This window comes from Esox lucius, chromosome 6 (assembly GCF_011004845.1).
Source record: "Esox lucius isolate fEsoLuc1 chromosome 6, fEsoLuc1.pri, whole genome shotgun sequence".
NCBI classification, from domain to species: domain Eukaryota; kingdom Metazoa; phylum Chordata; class Actinopteri; order Esociformes; family Esocidae; genus Esox; species Esox lucius.
The window spans coordinates 563,710-578,006 of record NC_047574.1 but is presented as its reverse complement, the minus strand read 5'-3'; the positions used below and the strand labels follow the sequence as shown (position 1 = coordinate 578,006).

At 42.4% G+C, this 14,297-nt stretch overlaps 1 protein-coding gene across 2 annotated transcripts in view; it reads right to left on the bottom strand.

The window, feature by feature from the left end:
* ankfn1 (ankyrin repeat and fibronectin type III domain containing 1) overlaps positions 1 to 14,297 on the bottom strand; it is a 180,738-nt gene that overhangs the window by 146,841 nt on the left and 19,600 nt on the right. The window lies entirely within an intron of this gene.

The window sequence follows — 14,297 nt, the reverse complement described above, 5'->3', positions numbered from 1 at the left end:
CTTCTTACGGAGCAACTCCTTAGTTGCCCTGGCTGTGTGTTTCGGGTAGTTGTCATGCTGGTAGACCCAGCCACGACCCATCTTCAATGCTCTTACTGAGGGAAGGAGGTTGTTGGCCAAGATCTCGCTATACATGGCACCATCCATCCTCCCCTCAATATGGTGCAGTCGTCCTGTTCTCTTTGCAGAAAAGTATCCCCAAAGAATGATGTTTCCACCTCCATGTTTCACGGTTAGGATGGTGTTCTTGGGGTTGTACTCATCCTTCTTCCTCCTCCAAACACGGCGAGTGGAGTTTAGACCAAAAAGCTCTATTTTTATCTCATCAGACCACATGACCTTCTCTCATTCCTCCTCTGGATCATCCAGATGGTCAACTTCAGACGGGCCTGGACATGGGCTGGCTTGAGCAGGGGGACCTTGCGTGCGCTGCAGGATTTTATTCCATGACAGCGTAGTTTGTTACTAATAGTTTTCTTTAAGACTGTGGTCCCAGCTCCCTTCAAGTCATTGACCAGGTCCTGCCGTGTAGTTCTGGGCTGATCCCTCACCTTCCTCATGATCATTGATGCCCCACGAGGTGCGATCTTGCAGGGAGCCCCAGACTGATTCCGTCTCTTACAGTTGAAGTGTACCTATGATAACAATTACAGACCTCTACATGCTTTGTAAGTAGGAAAACCTGCAAAATCGGCAGTGTATCAAATACTTCTCCCCACTGTATTTAGAACATATTTCATTTTTCACTTAGATATCATGGACTTTTTGTATTTATCAGTGGCAAATACACCAGAATCCAAAACCAACGTCCATTTTAATTCTATGTTTTAACACAAGAAAATGTGGAAAAGTCCATGGGGATGAAAACTTGTAGAGACACTGTATTAATCAATCACTTTGTATAATATATGCTGAAACCCACAGACGACACCAAGAGAGGCACATCCAATGTCTAAAAAAAGGACACCTGGGTGTAATACAACACAAATGGACACGTTTGCTGTATTGAAAAGGAATCCCTGTTTAGTGTCCTTCATCCTGAATGTAGCATGTGATGGTAATTCCATTGATAGTGTCATGGTGCGGTGAGCAGCAGCGCCACCGTGCCATAGTTCCTGAGTTCCCATACCTCACAAACACATCCCGGACTGTCACATGTTTCCAATCTTCCACACCAGGTCCCAATTTGTATCATTTGTATGTGTATATATGTTTCCCCTCTGCTCCCCACATTGTGGATCATTGTTGCTGTCGCTGTCATTGTTGCTGTCTGTATGCTGGTGAGTGTTGTTTGTGCTACTGTTTGTATGTTAGTTGTTAAGTCGCATTGTTGCGCACTTTTATTTTCATTCAGTAGAGTAGTTATTGTTTTCCGTTCGTGTTCGGTTTGTTGTTTGTTGTTTTAATAAACCAACGAACGTGATCTCTGCCTGCGCCTGGTTCCTCCAACACTACACCACCAAGTGTTACAGATAGGAACTCTTAATGGAAGTAAATACAGAGACAAAATTCTCTAGGCATAATTAGCAGTTTATTTGCAAATAGAGAGACTCGTCAAAAGCTTACAAAATAAACCTTTGAGGAAAATACATGAACAGTCAGTATTTATTACAGTTAAAAAGGCTACTTATTAATTCTCTAAAGACAACATTTGTTCCTTCTCCTTCCTGCCATAATTGTTTACCCAAATTAGGGGCAAGGGGAACATCAAATTAGTTTTCCATTAAATAAAACAGTCATGGGGCAAATTAGCAATATTAACCAGATTAATTTGAATTCAAAAGGTTAATTAATTTGTGTCGAAACTAAGTCAATATTGGGAACAAATATTGACATATATATATATCTCATCTACCAATTTCATGGCATCAGATGTATCATTTGATACAGTATGTATGAAAAAACTATTGACACACTCATTATATTACAGAATACTCGCTACCAAAACAATTCACACACCAATTATATTATAAAATACTCGCTACCAAAACAATTGACACCCATTACATTATAAAATATTTGCTACCAAAACAATTGACACACCCATTATATTATAGAATACTCACTACCAAAACAATGGTCAGTCCAGACTTGTAGACACTACCATGAAAACATAGTCATTTCATCCTCTCTTTTAGTGCCATCCACCAAGTGAAGAAACAACTGTCACCCAATCCTTTAAGAACTGTTCTCCGGTCACCTAAGAAACACCTACAGCAAGTACACATTGGAGACACCTACAGGAAACACACATTGGAGACACCTACAGGAAACACACATTGGAGACACCTACAGGAAACACACATTGGAGACACCTACAGGAAACACACATTGGTAATGTTTCGGATCACTGTATGTGTGTGTGTGTGTGCGCGTGTGTGTCTGCAGGTGGGATGTGTGTGTGTGTCAGCTGGTGGGATGTGTGTGCATGTGTGTGTGTGTGTGTGTGCGTGTGTCAGGAAGGTGGGATGTGTGTGTGGGTCAGCTGGTGGGATGTGTGTGCATGTGTGTGTGTGTGTGCGTGTGTGTGTGTGTGTGTGTGTGTGTGTGTGTGCGTGTGCGTGTGTCAGGAGGTGGGATGTGTGCGTGTGTCAGGAGGTGGGATGTGTGTGCATGTGGTTGTGTCTAGGTATGTGTGTGTTGTGTGTCCCCGCTACAATGTATCAGGTTCATCCTACAGGGTAGCTGAGTACCTGAGAGCAGCATTGTAGCAGCGGAATGACAGAAGGCCTAACTGCAAGCCTATTAAAACTGCATGAAGGCCCAAGCAGCCTTTATACCGCTCAGTAATATTAGCACTATCGCTCACAGTCAATATCAGCACAGACTTAATGACAGGCCACAGACAGATACTCCATTGACAATAATATGAATGAAAACCAACAGACACATGAATCAATCAATCAAGTGTATTTTATACAGCTAATTTTATATCAGCAGTTGTCATAAAATGCTTTTACAAATACCCAGCCTGAAATCCAAATGAGCAAGCAACAGCAAGAATTGATTCACAGTGGTTAGGAAGTCAGACGCTTGTATGTTCAAAAACTAGGAAGCAACCTAGAAAGGAACCAGGCTCTGAAAGGTGGCCAGTCCTCTTCATTATGAGAGTATACATACTTTTGGGCCACATCAATGTTTTTGCATGTTCAGATGACTAGCAGGTCATTTAGGTGGTTACAATTAATGACATGGTAGAACAAAAAACCAGTAGGCTCTGGACCTCGTAGGGTAAGAGTTTTGTAACCCTGCACTCAACATGCTCCATACAGAAGAAAAATAATGTAGAATGTGGTATGGGCTAAGGCTACAAACACAGCTTTAATTCTGACTGACAGACATTTAAGCAATTAAGAAACCTATGAAAAAGTTTAAGTAAAATCTGACTACTATGTACATAAACATGCAATAGAAAACCAATCAAATTCTGGAAAACAAAAAAACCCAGTGCCTCCCTTTCACTGCCACAACATATGGTTTTGGACTCTGGACCTATTACTGAACCAATTACTGGACCAATTACTGGACCAATTACTGGACCAATTACTGGACCAATTACAGGACCAAGTACTGGACTGATTACTGGACCAATTACAGGACCAATTACTGGACCGATTACTGGACCTATTACTTGACCAATTACTGGACATATTGCTGGACATGTTACTGGACCTGTCACTGGACCTGTCACTGGACCAATTACTGAACATATTACTGGACCAATTACTGGACATATTGCTGGACCTGCTACTGGACCTGTCACTGGACTTATTACTGGACCAATTACTGGACCAATTATTGGACCTAATACTGGACCAATTACTGAACATATTACTGGACCAATTACTGGACATATTGCTGGACCTGCTACTGGACCTGTCACTGGACTTATTACTGGACCAATTACTGGACCAATTATTGGACCTAATACTGGACCAATTACTGGACATATTACTGGACCAATTACTGGACATATTGCTGGACCTGTTACTAGAACTGTCACTGGACTTATTACTGGACCAATTACTGGACCAATTATTGGACCTAATACTGGACCAATTACTGGACCTAATACTGGACCAATTACTGGACCTGTTACTGGACCTATTACTGGATCCAGGTTTGCTGGACAGTGCTGCTCAGGTCATCTGTAGGCCTCTGAAACATTCACTGACTGCAAAAAGGCCTTCAATACAGGTGATCACTCAAGTTGACCTCATTGTGCTTGGATATTGACACATGCTTGTTATTTCAGAATTTTCTCAACAAGTGACTGTAACAAATGGGGTTGAATCTTAATTTGTTACAGCATTTCACAAAGTTCCCAAGGGTTCTTTTTCAGGTCCAGAAAAGGTGGTCCCAAGGGTTCTATATAGATGATCTATACATGCATGCTTCAGTAAATTTATTGAATCTTCTGAAGTTAGTCTGTCATGTGCTCTATTGTTGGTGGGAAGATTCCTATCGCTTTTTTATACACCACAGATAACTGGGACTCCCTCACATCCAGAAGGAATTAGATCCCTGGTGACCACCTGCTGGCTTTAATCTGACAGGAATCTGCTGCAACATTTCATCTATGACCAACTAGTTGTCAAGTTCAAAAGACAGTTCACACACCACTGACCCGAACACAATGAGTTACCAAATGTTATGACAGGTTTATTCAGAATTAGGTAAAACTGTTTGGACCACTACCCTAACTGATGGAAAGTCTTTGAGTTTTGTCTTGGTGTCTATAAAGAAGTGTTTTTCCACTCCCTCAGTTTTCCAGCGTTGGTAATCATCTGCCCACTGGAATCTCTTCTGGTTTTTATCTGACAGGAATCTGCGGCAACATTTCATCTGTGACCAACTAGTTGTTAGGTCCAAGAGAAGGTTCACACCCCACTGACCCAATGAGTTGCCAAATGTTAACCTGCACAATTCTTGCCATTTTTATACAGCCTCTCTCATCAAATTGAACTGCTGCTGAATGACTATCAGAAAATCCCTCTATGGGATGTTGGAGGGTTCTGTGTTTTGTGGATTTGGAGAAGGCATTTACCGGTCAATTTACCGGTCAATCTAAGTTCCTACTCTCACCTATGGTCATGAGCTTAGGGTCATGACCGAAAGGACAAGATCCCGGACACAGGCGGCCGAAATAAGCTTTCTCCGCAGGGTGGCTGGGCGATCCCTTAGAGATAGGGTGAGAAGCTCGGTCACCCGGGAGGAGCTCAGAGTAGAGCCGCTGCTCCTCCACATCGAGAGGGGTCAGCTGAGGTGGCTTGGGCATCTGTTTTGGATGCCCAAGCATCCCTCCGGGAGGAGACCCCGGGGAAGACCTAGGACACGCTGGAGGGACTATGAGGCTGGCCTGGGAACGCCTCAGTGTCCCCCAGGAAGAGCTGGAGGAAGTGTCTAGGGAGAGGGAAGTCTGGGCATCCCTGCTTAAACTGCTGCCCCCGCGACCCGGCCCCGGATAAGCGGAAGATGATGATGATGATGAGTAATGTTTCTTATTACATATACCTCCACCACAAATAGCATCTATGAACTTTATGGCTTTTGCCACAGGCCGTTTTAACAGCTTATTAGCCATTAGTGAATGACATTGATACAAGAGAGAGAATCGTGAAGCCAGCAAAGTGTTTGTCTATCCTGAACAAATCCTAATATCCACCAGAACGGTTTTATTTTAGGCTTCCTATTAAGTAGCTACGTAAAGTTGTAGCCAGCAAAGTTTTCGTCTGTCCTGAACCTCAGGCATCATGCATTAAGACTGTTACGGACCTGTTGTTCCGGAGTCTCTAACCACGACGCTATTTAACAAGGATCAGTCAGTCACTCAGAAAGAGACATTCGCTCTTCTAGGCCGCCTCCACTTACGCGGTCCAGCAAAAACAGTAAAGCGTAATACGTTTGTTGAATAGGTAATTGGTGATTTGTAAAGAACTTCTGCTATTTCGTTTCGTGAATAATTATTTAGATTTACAGTTTAAATTTAAATTTGATGAATTAGCCCACACAAAAAGCTGAATCTCCCATTGAAAAATGGTAATGTGTGATACATACAGCTCCGGAAAGAATAACGCGACCACTGCACCTTTTTCTTTCCTTTCCAAAAAAGTTGAAAAGGAAAGTTTTGAGAGAGGAACAGAAGCGTTCAATTTGCAGTGGTCTCTTAATTTTAACCCTTCTGTTCCTCACTCAAAACCTTCCTTTTTTTGGAAAGGAAAGAAAAAGGTGCAGTGGTCTCTTAATTTTTTCAGGAGGTGTATGTTGAATTGTCAAGTAGACTATATAATTTGTATTATGTTTCAAATTTAATTGTTGAATGGTCATGCAAATCTTGTGTTTCAATTGAAATTGCACTGAAAGTCAACCCAAGTCTGATCATTCATCTGGGAGTATCATGCATTCAGTGAGGGATGATTAGCGCCTGGGTACTATTAGTGGCTGCCTGGGTACCAACTCTAAGGGGCGTGGGCCGATAAAGTCAGAAAACGGTAAATAAAAGCAGGTAAATAGTCTCTAAATAGATTTCCGTTTGTGAGTTTAGAATTCTGACAACGAAACAATGTAATGTAGGCCTATTTAGGAAAAGTCATGGAAGAAGGAGTGTGCAGCTTTCAAAATGGCAGTTTAATTTTAATTACAAACTCAAAAGGCAATTGGCGTAGGCATTTAGCGGTCCTAGTGTTAATAAGACAACACTGATCCTGGTGGTAATACAGTATATATACTCAAGGTTTCTACTGGATACTGACTTTCATGTGCTTTATGCTGAAGTACAACAAAGTTCATAAAAGGAAAAAATACACTGAAACTTCTAATGGTAAAGGCAACATGTGGTCATCACAGAATCATTATAGTTAACTTACGCACAGTGAAGGTGACTCACCAGCACTCTGAAGCACAGCAGGTGATCAATGACCCACCATGGCCCCCTGCTAGTTTTAGACATCCGTCGTTCGCTTTCAGAGATCTCTCCAGACTAGACTGCTACTGGCAAGCAAGACATTTATCAGAAGGCCCAAGACGTCCTCACATAACAATTCCCAGATGATCTATTCTTGTGTTTCAGAATAGGCCAGGCAGCATGAGAAGTCAGGGTAATGTCTGGAGACACTGATTCCATATAAAGTACACAGCTGTGGACAAAACATAGTCCACCCATGCAGAGAACAGGGGACTGACTGAAGAATTTCACACATATGACAAGTATCTTCAGGTGCACAAGGCTTTTTTTCCAGCACAGCAATGAACACACCTGGTCTAACTAAATTAAACTGTCAAACCATTGGTTAGTTAGTTAAATCCAACTCTGTGGTTTTCCAGGACAAGGTCGTCGCCAACCCTAGAAACACGAGCCGTCAAGATTATTCACAATATCCTCCATTTACTCATCATCACAGGAAACCATACTCCTAGCAAGAGCTGCTTACAATAAGGTGATGGATGATGTGATTAGGGTTTGGGGTTAGTGGTTTGGGATTCAGGGTTAAGGAGTTAGGTTTCAGAGTTAGTGGTTTGGGGTTAGTGTTTTGGGATAAAGGGTTAGGGGGTTAGGGTTCAGAGTTAGTGGTAAAGGGTTAGTGGTTTGGGTTTAGAGGTTCATGTTCGGGGTTAGAGTTTGGGATTCAGGGTTAAGGGGTTAGGTTTCAGAGTTAGTGGTTTGGGGTTAGTGTTTTGGGATAAATGGTTAGGGGGTTAGGGTTCAGAGTTAGTGGTAAAGGGTTAGTGGTTTGGGTTTAGAGGTTCATGTTCGGGGTTAGAGTTTGGGATTCAGGGTTGGGGCTTGGGGTTAGGGGTTCAGGGTTCGGGATTCAGAGTTTGGGCTCAGGTTCAGGGTTTGGGATTTAGGGTTGTGGTTTGGGGTTAGGGGTTAGAGTTTGGGATTCAGGGTACGGGTTTGGAGTTAGGGGTTCAGGAACAGGGTTGTGGTTTGGGGTTAGGGGTTAGAGTTTGGGATTCAGGGTACGGGTTTGGAGTTAGGGGTTCAGGGTTAAGGTTCGGGATTCAGAGTTTGGGCTCAGGTTCAGGGTTTGGGATTCAAGACAAAGCAAAGATGTGCAAGACAACATACAGTGACACATAGAGAACACAGAGTACAACATACAAAAAGAGGTAGGGGTTAGTTTGGGGTTAGGGTTCAGAGTTAGGAATCGGGATTAGGGTTAGGGGTCCTACTGTGAGTAACCATTTAGATGATAAAGTAACAGTGTTAGGGTTACGGGTTAGGGTCCCCCAATCATTATTAAAACACGTGTATGAAATCACTTAGCCCTAACCTCTGAATACCTCTGACTGTGATGTCTGATTGCCTCACCTGCCTACCTTAAGGTATGTACGCTTCCTTTGTATTCATGTTTATTGTGAATGGAACCTGGAAATAATTCAGATTGGAAATAATATTAATTTATCAATGAAATTGTTAAGAAAACCTTTAGGACATTCAGATTTTTTTTTTGTCTAAATTATAATTAAATCTGATAAAATGCTTTTCCAATTATGCATCACCAGTTATGCTGCTGTCGTCTGCATGTATCTGACATAACATCATGTGTCCCTGGCAGTAGATTACGGAGCCCAGTTCCAGAACACCAGAACACTTAATATACTGCTGTATAATTAGGGTGAAACAGGAAGTAAAAACAATAAAAACAAAATCTGCTGCATTGTAACGAGCTAAGAGGACAGTTTCCATGACAACTGTTGCCGCACCGGAGCCATCACAGCTGGGTTTTGGCAGGGAAGACAGGGATGTGGTGGAGGAAGAACCCTTAGAAACACACTTAATAGGGAAGAAAAAGGGGAGAGAGACAGGGGAGAACGAGGAGTAGATAAAAAATGGGAAGAGAGGAAGGAGGAACAGAGATAAGGAGCAGAGATTAAAAAATAAAACATGAAAAAGGAGTGCGAGGAGAGGGAGGTGAGTGAGAAGGCAAATGCTGACAAAAGAATAAGGAGCAGAGGGAATAAGAGATGCTGACAGGAGAGGTGGAACAGACAGTAAAGATGCTGACAGGAGACGAGAACAGACAGTCAATATGCTAACAGGAGAGGAGAAACAGACAGTAAAGATGCTGAGAGGAGAGGTGAAACAGACAGTACAAATGCTGACAGTAGACGAGAACAGACAGTCAAGTTACTAACAGGAGAGGAGAAACAGACAATCAAGTTGCTGACAGGAGGAGAAACAGACAGTCAAGATGCTGACAGGAGGATAAACAGACAGTCAAGATGCTGACAGGAGGAGAAACAGACAATCAAGATGCTGACAGGAGAGGAGAAACAGACAATCAAGTTTCTGACAGGAGGAGAAACAGACAGTCAAGATGCTGACAGAAGGAGACACAGACAGTCAAGATGCTGACAGGAGGAGAAACAGACAGTCAAGATGCTGACAGGAGGAGAAACAGACAGTCAAGATGCTGACAGAAGAGGAGAAACAGACAATCAAGTTGCTGACAGGAGGAGAAACAGACAGTCAAGATGCTGACAGAAGGAGACACAGACAGTCAAGATGCTGACAGGAGGAGAAACAGACAGTCAAGTTGCTGACAGGCAATAGAGAACTGAAAGTGTGACATGACAGAAGTGCAGCAGTAAGAGGGAGGTGATATGGGTGGACAGTCAGCATCTCTCTGGGCCTCTTATCTCTGACACCATTCCTCTACTCCACCTGAATCTCATCTTCCTCTGCAACCCTTCCATCTGTCTGCCGTCTCTTTTGTATTTCTCATTCTCCTTCTATACATCCTTCCTCTCCTCCATCCCTCTGCACCCACTCTTCCCCCAATCCCCCCTTCTTTCCCTCCCTCCATCTCTCTCGTTTCCTTCTCTCCTGCTGTGCAGAAAGACAGACATTAAGTGCCACAGCAGTAGAATGTAATGGGCCTGTGCTTGAGGCATCACCAGGGGAGAAGGAAGCTAACAGCCATATCTCCTTATTAGTGTACAGCTTTATCTGAAAAACATTCACACATACAGGATGTGAGAGGAATACCTCAAAATAATAGCAAATAAACAAACACACACTTATCAAGCGAGGGATCTGAAATTAAAACATAAGCAGGTTTATAATGAGAAGTTTACAGTCAATAAGCTCTAGAACTCAGCTCCTTCTAATCTAATACCTGTATGCGATAACAAGTGTGGACACATAGTCCAAGTGTGGTTAGGTTAATATCATTTCCTGTGGGTTCCCCATCCAACAGATGTTCCGTACCTCATGTCATTGACTATGGCTAAAGAAGGGTTATGAAGCAAACAAAAGATGCTACCCTTCCCTCTGCCCTTCCTTCAGCCCTTCCCTCTGCTCTTCCCTCTGCTCTTCCCTCTGCATTTCCCTCTGCTCTTCCCTCTGCTCTTCCCTCTGCTCTTCCCTCTGCATTTCCCTCTGCTCTTCCCTCTGCTCTTCCCTCTGCTCTTCCCTCTGCATTTCCCTCTGCATTTCCCTCTGCTCTTCCCTCTGCATTTCCCTCTGCTCTTCCCTCTGCTCTTCCCTCTGCTCTTCCCTCTGCTCTTCCCTCTGCTCTTCCCTCTGCATTTCCCTCTGCTCTTCCCTCTGCTCTTCCCTCTGCTCTTCCCTCTGCATTTCCCTCTGCTCTTCCCTCTGCTCTTCCCTCTGCTCTTCACTCTGCTCTTAGCTCCTCCCTAGATCCACTCGGCACATATTCTGGCTCAGATCGGCTTCATAAAGTTTGTAATGTCATTAAAAAGCATTTATTTTCTTGTATTAGAGCTAGAACAAATGCTGGCCCCATGAAGTAAATGAGTCATGTTATGATTCTGATATTTAATAGCTTATTTTTGTTTAATTTCTGCAAACCTTTTGCAGATTATTTTCCTCTCAGATGGCCTAGGTTCCAATATTGCAATAAAGCTTCTACTGAGTCCAAAATGTCTTTACTTTTAAACATGTTTAGCTTTAACATCACAGAAGGGTTGTGTTAAAAAATATATAAACACACACACACAAAACAACACACACATATAGCGGTCAGAACGATCCAGAAAGTTAAGTCCACTTTACAATAACCACTGAACATTGACTGAAAACTGCACTACATTGATCAATAAGTAAAAAGACTAGACCAAACCATACAGATATAAAGGGGAAGTTGTAGAGGGCTTTGTCAGTGAAAAGGGGGATCTTAAATGTATGGCAGAATTGCCAAGGGAACCATTTTACAATATGATTTTCTGGATTTTTGTTTTAGATTCCGTCTCTCACAGTTGAAGTGTACCTATGATAAAAATTACAGACCTCTACATGCTTTGTATGTGGTAAAACCTGCAAAATTGGCAGTGTATCAAATACTTGTTCTCACCACTGTATGTGTATAATTTCCATATCTAAAGAATTTCAATCAATATCCATTGCATTTCTTGACCTTCAAATATACAACACTGTTTCCAAAAAAGTTGGGATGCTGCGTAAAATGCAAACGAAAACAGAATGCAATGATTTAAAATAGGACAGAGACATACATATCAATTGTTGAACCAAAGAAATGTTAGTGTTATTGGAAAAATATATGCCTATTTTGAATTTAATGTCTGCAACACATTTAGAAAAAGAACAGTGGCATGTGTATAACTATTTTGCATCACCTCTTCTTTTAACAACACATTGTGTTTGGACAGGTCCGGATTGCAGGCAGGCCAGTTTAGCAAAAGTGCAGAATGTGGTTTGGCATTGTCTTGCTGAAATAATCAAGGACTTCCCTGAAAAAGTAATCTGGATGGCAGCGTATGTTGCTCCAAAACCTGTATATATTTTTCAGCATTAATGGTGCCAAACTGTGACAACTGTGACAGACAATGGATTTCGGAAACATTGCTGAGCACATGCAGTGATTTCCACTAAATAATTGTGTCTGTTTTCAATGCAGTGCCGTCTGAGGGCCCGAAGATCATGGCCACCCAATATTGGGTTTCGGCCTTGTCCCTTGTTAACAGAGATTTCTACAGATTTTTTTAATTTGTGTAATTACGTTATGCACTGTAGAAGATGAGATCCCCAAACTCGTGGCAATTTTACATTGAGAAACATTATTCTTAAATTGTTGCACTATTTGCATGCGTGATCTTTCATAGAGTGGTGAACACCTCCCCATCTTTACTTCTGAAAGACCTATCCTCTCTGGGATGCTCTTTTTATACCCAATTATGTTACTGATCTGTTGCCAATCAACCTAATTAGTTCAGGTTTTTTAGCATTAAAAACCTTTTCCAGTCTTTTGTTCCCACGGTCCTTGCTTTTCTGAAACATGTTGCTGGCATCAAATTCAAAGTAGGCATATCTTGTTCAGAACAATAAACTGAACAATAAAAATCTTCAGTTACAACATTTGATATGTTGTCTTTGTGCTATTCTTTTTATTGAATATAGGGTTTAAATTATTTGGACTGTTTGTGTGTAGTGTAGCTGGACTGTACGTGTTCAGTGTAGCTGGACTGTATGTGTGTAGTGTAGCTGGATTGTATGTGCGTAGTGTAGCTGGACTGTATGTGTGTTGTGTAGCTGGACTGTTCGTGTGTAGTGTAGCTGGACTGTTCATGTGTAGTGTAGCTGGACTGTAAGTGCGTAGTGTAGCTGGACTGTTCGTGTGTAGTGTAGCTGGACTGTTCGTGTGTAGTGTAGCTGGACTGTTCATGTGTAGTGTAGTTGGACTGTAAGTGTGTAGTGTAGCTGGACTGTTTTGTGTGTAGTGTAGCTGGACTATATGTGTGTAGTGTAGTTGGACTGTCTGGTGACAGTTTCCTTAGGTCCTACTGGGTAACAAAAATCTTGTAATAGACTAGAGCGCTCTCTAGTGGCGTAAAGTGAAAACTGGTAGTTAGAATACTTCGGTTAGACTTCTGACAGCTAACTGGGGAGCAGGGGGGAGAAGTGGAGAGGAGTTTCATCTGTCTAACAGGAAGAAGTAATTATCATTCTCAAGAAGGGTGGAACTCAGACACACAATCACACACACACACAAACACATAGGAAACATAGCAGTGTACAGCAGGACCACCAGTGTGTGTGAGAGGTCAATCAGCACGTCCACTACCAAAGACATATGTCACTGAGATGAGCACATACTCTCTCCACCAAAGATGCAAAACAGAGGCTGGGAAGTAACACACTGTAAAGAAACTGAGGGAAAGATAGAGAGACAGAGAGAGAGAGAGAGAGAGAGAGAGGGAGTAGTGACAGAGGCAGAGATGGAGAGATAGGCAGAGGTGTAAAAAGTACAGGGTAAACGTTCTCAGCTGTGTTTGGCTAAGTTAACCAGTTTAGGGACAGTTTTACAGAGGGATAAGATATAAATGGATGAGTTACAGAAGTATAATATATAAATGGACAAATTATAGAGGGATAAGATATAAATGGATGAGTTCCAGAAGTATAATACACTCACCTAAAGGATTATTAACACCTGTTCAATTTCTCATTAATGCAATTATCTAATCAACCAATCACATGGCATTTGCTTCAATGCATTTAGGGGTGTGGTCCTGGTCAAGACAATCTCCTGAACTCCAAACTAAATGTCAGAATGGGAAAGAAAGGTGATTTAAGCAATTTTGAGCGTGGCCTGGTTGTTGGTGCCAGACGGGCTGGTCTGAGTATTTCACAATCTGTTCAGTTACTGGGATTTTCACGCACAACCATTTCTAGGGTTTACAAAGAATGGTGTGAAAAGGGAAAAACATCCAGTATGCGGCAGTCCTGTGGGCGAAAATGCCTTGTTGATGCTAGAGGTCAGAGGAGAATGGGCCGACTGATTCAAGCTGATAGAAGTGCAACTTTGACTGAAATAACCACTCGTTACAACCGAGGTATGCAGCAAAGCATTTGTGAAGCCACAACACGCACAACCTTGAGGCGGATGGGCTACAACAGCAGAATACCCCACCGGGTACCACTCATCTCCACTACAAATAGGAAAAAAAGAGGCTACAATTTGCACGAGCTCACAACAATTGGACAGTTGAAGACTGGAAGAATGTTACCTGGTCTGATGAATCTCGATTTCTGTTGAGACATTCAGATGGTAGAGTCAGAATTTGGCGTAAACAGAATGAGAACATGGATCCATCATGCCTTGTTACCACTGTGCAGGCTGGTGGTGGTGGTGTAATGGTATGGGGGATGTTTTCTTGGCACACTTTAGGCCCCTTAGTGCCAATTGGGCATTGTTTAAATGCCACGGCCTACCTGAGCATTGTTTCTGACCGTGTCCATCCATTTATGACCACCATGTACCCATCCTCTGATGGCTACTTCCAGCAGGATAATGCACCATGTCACAAAG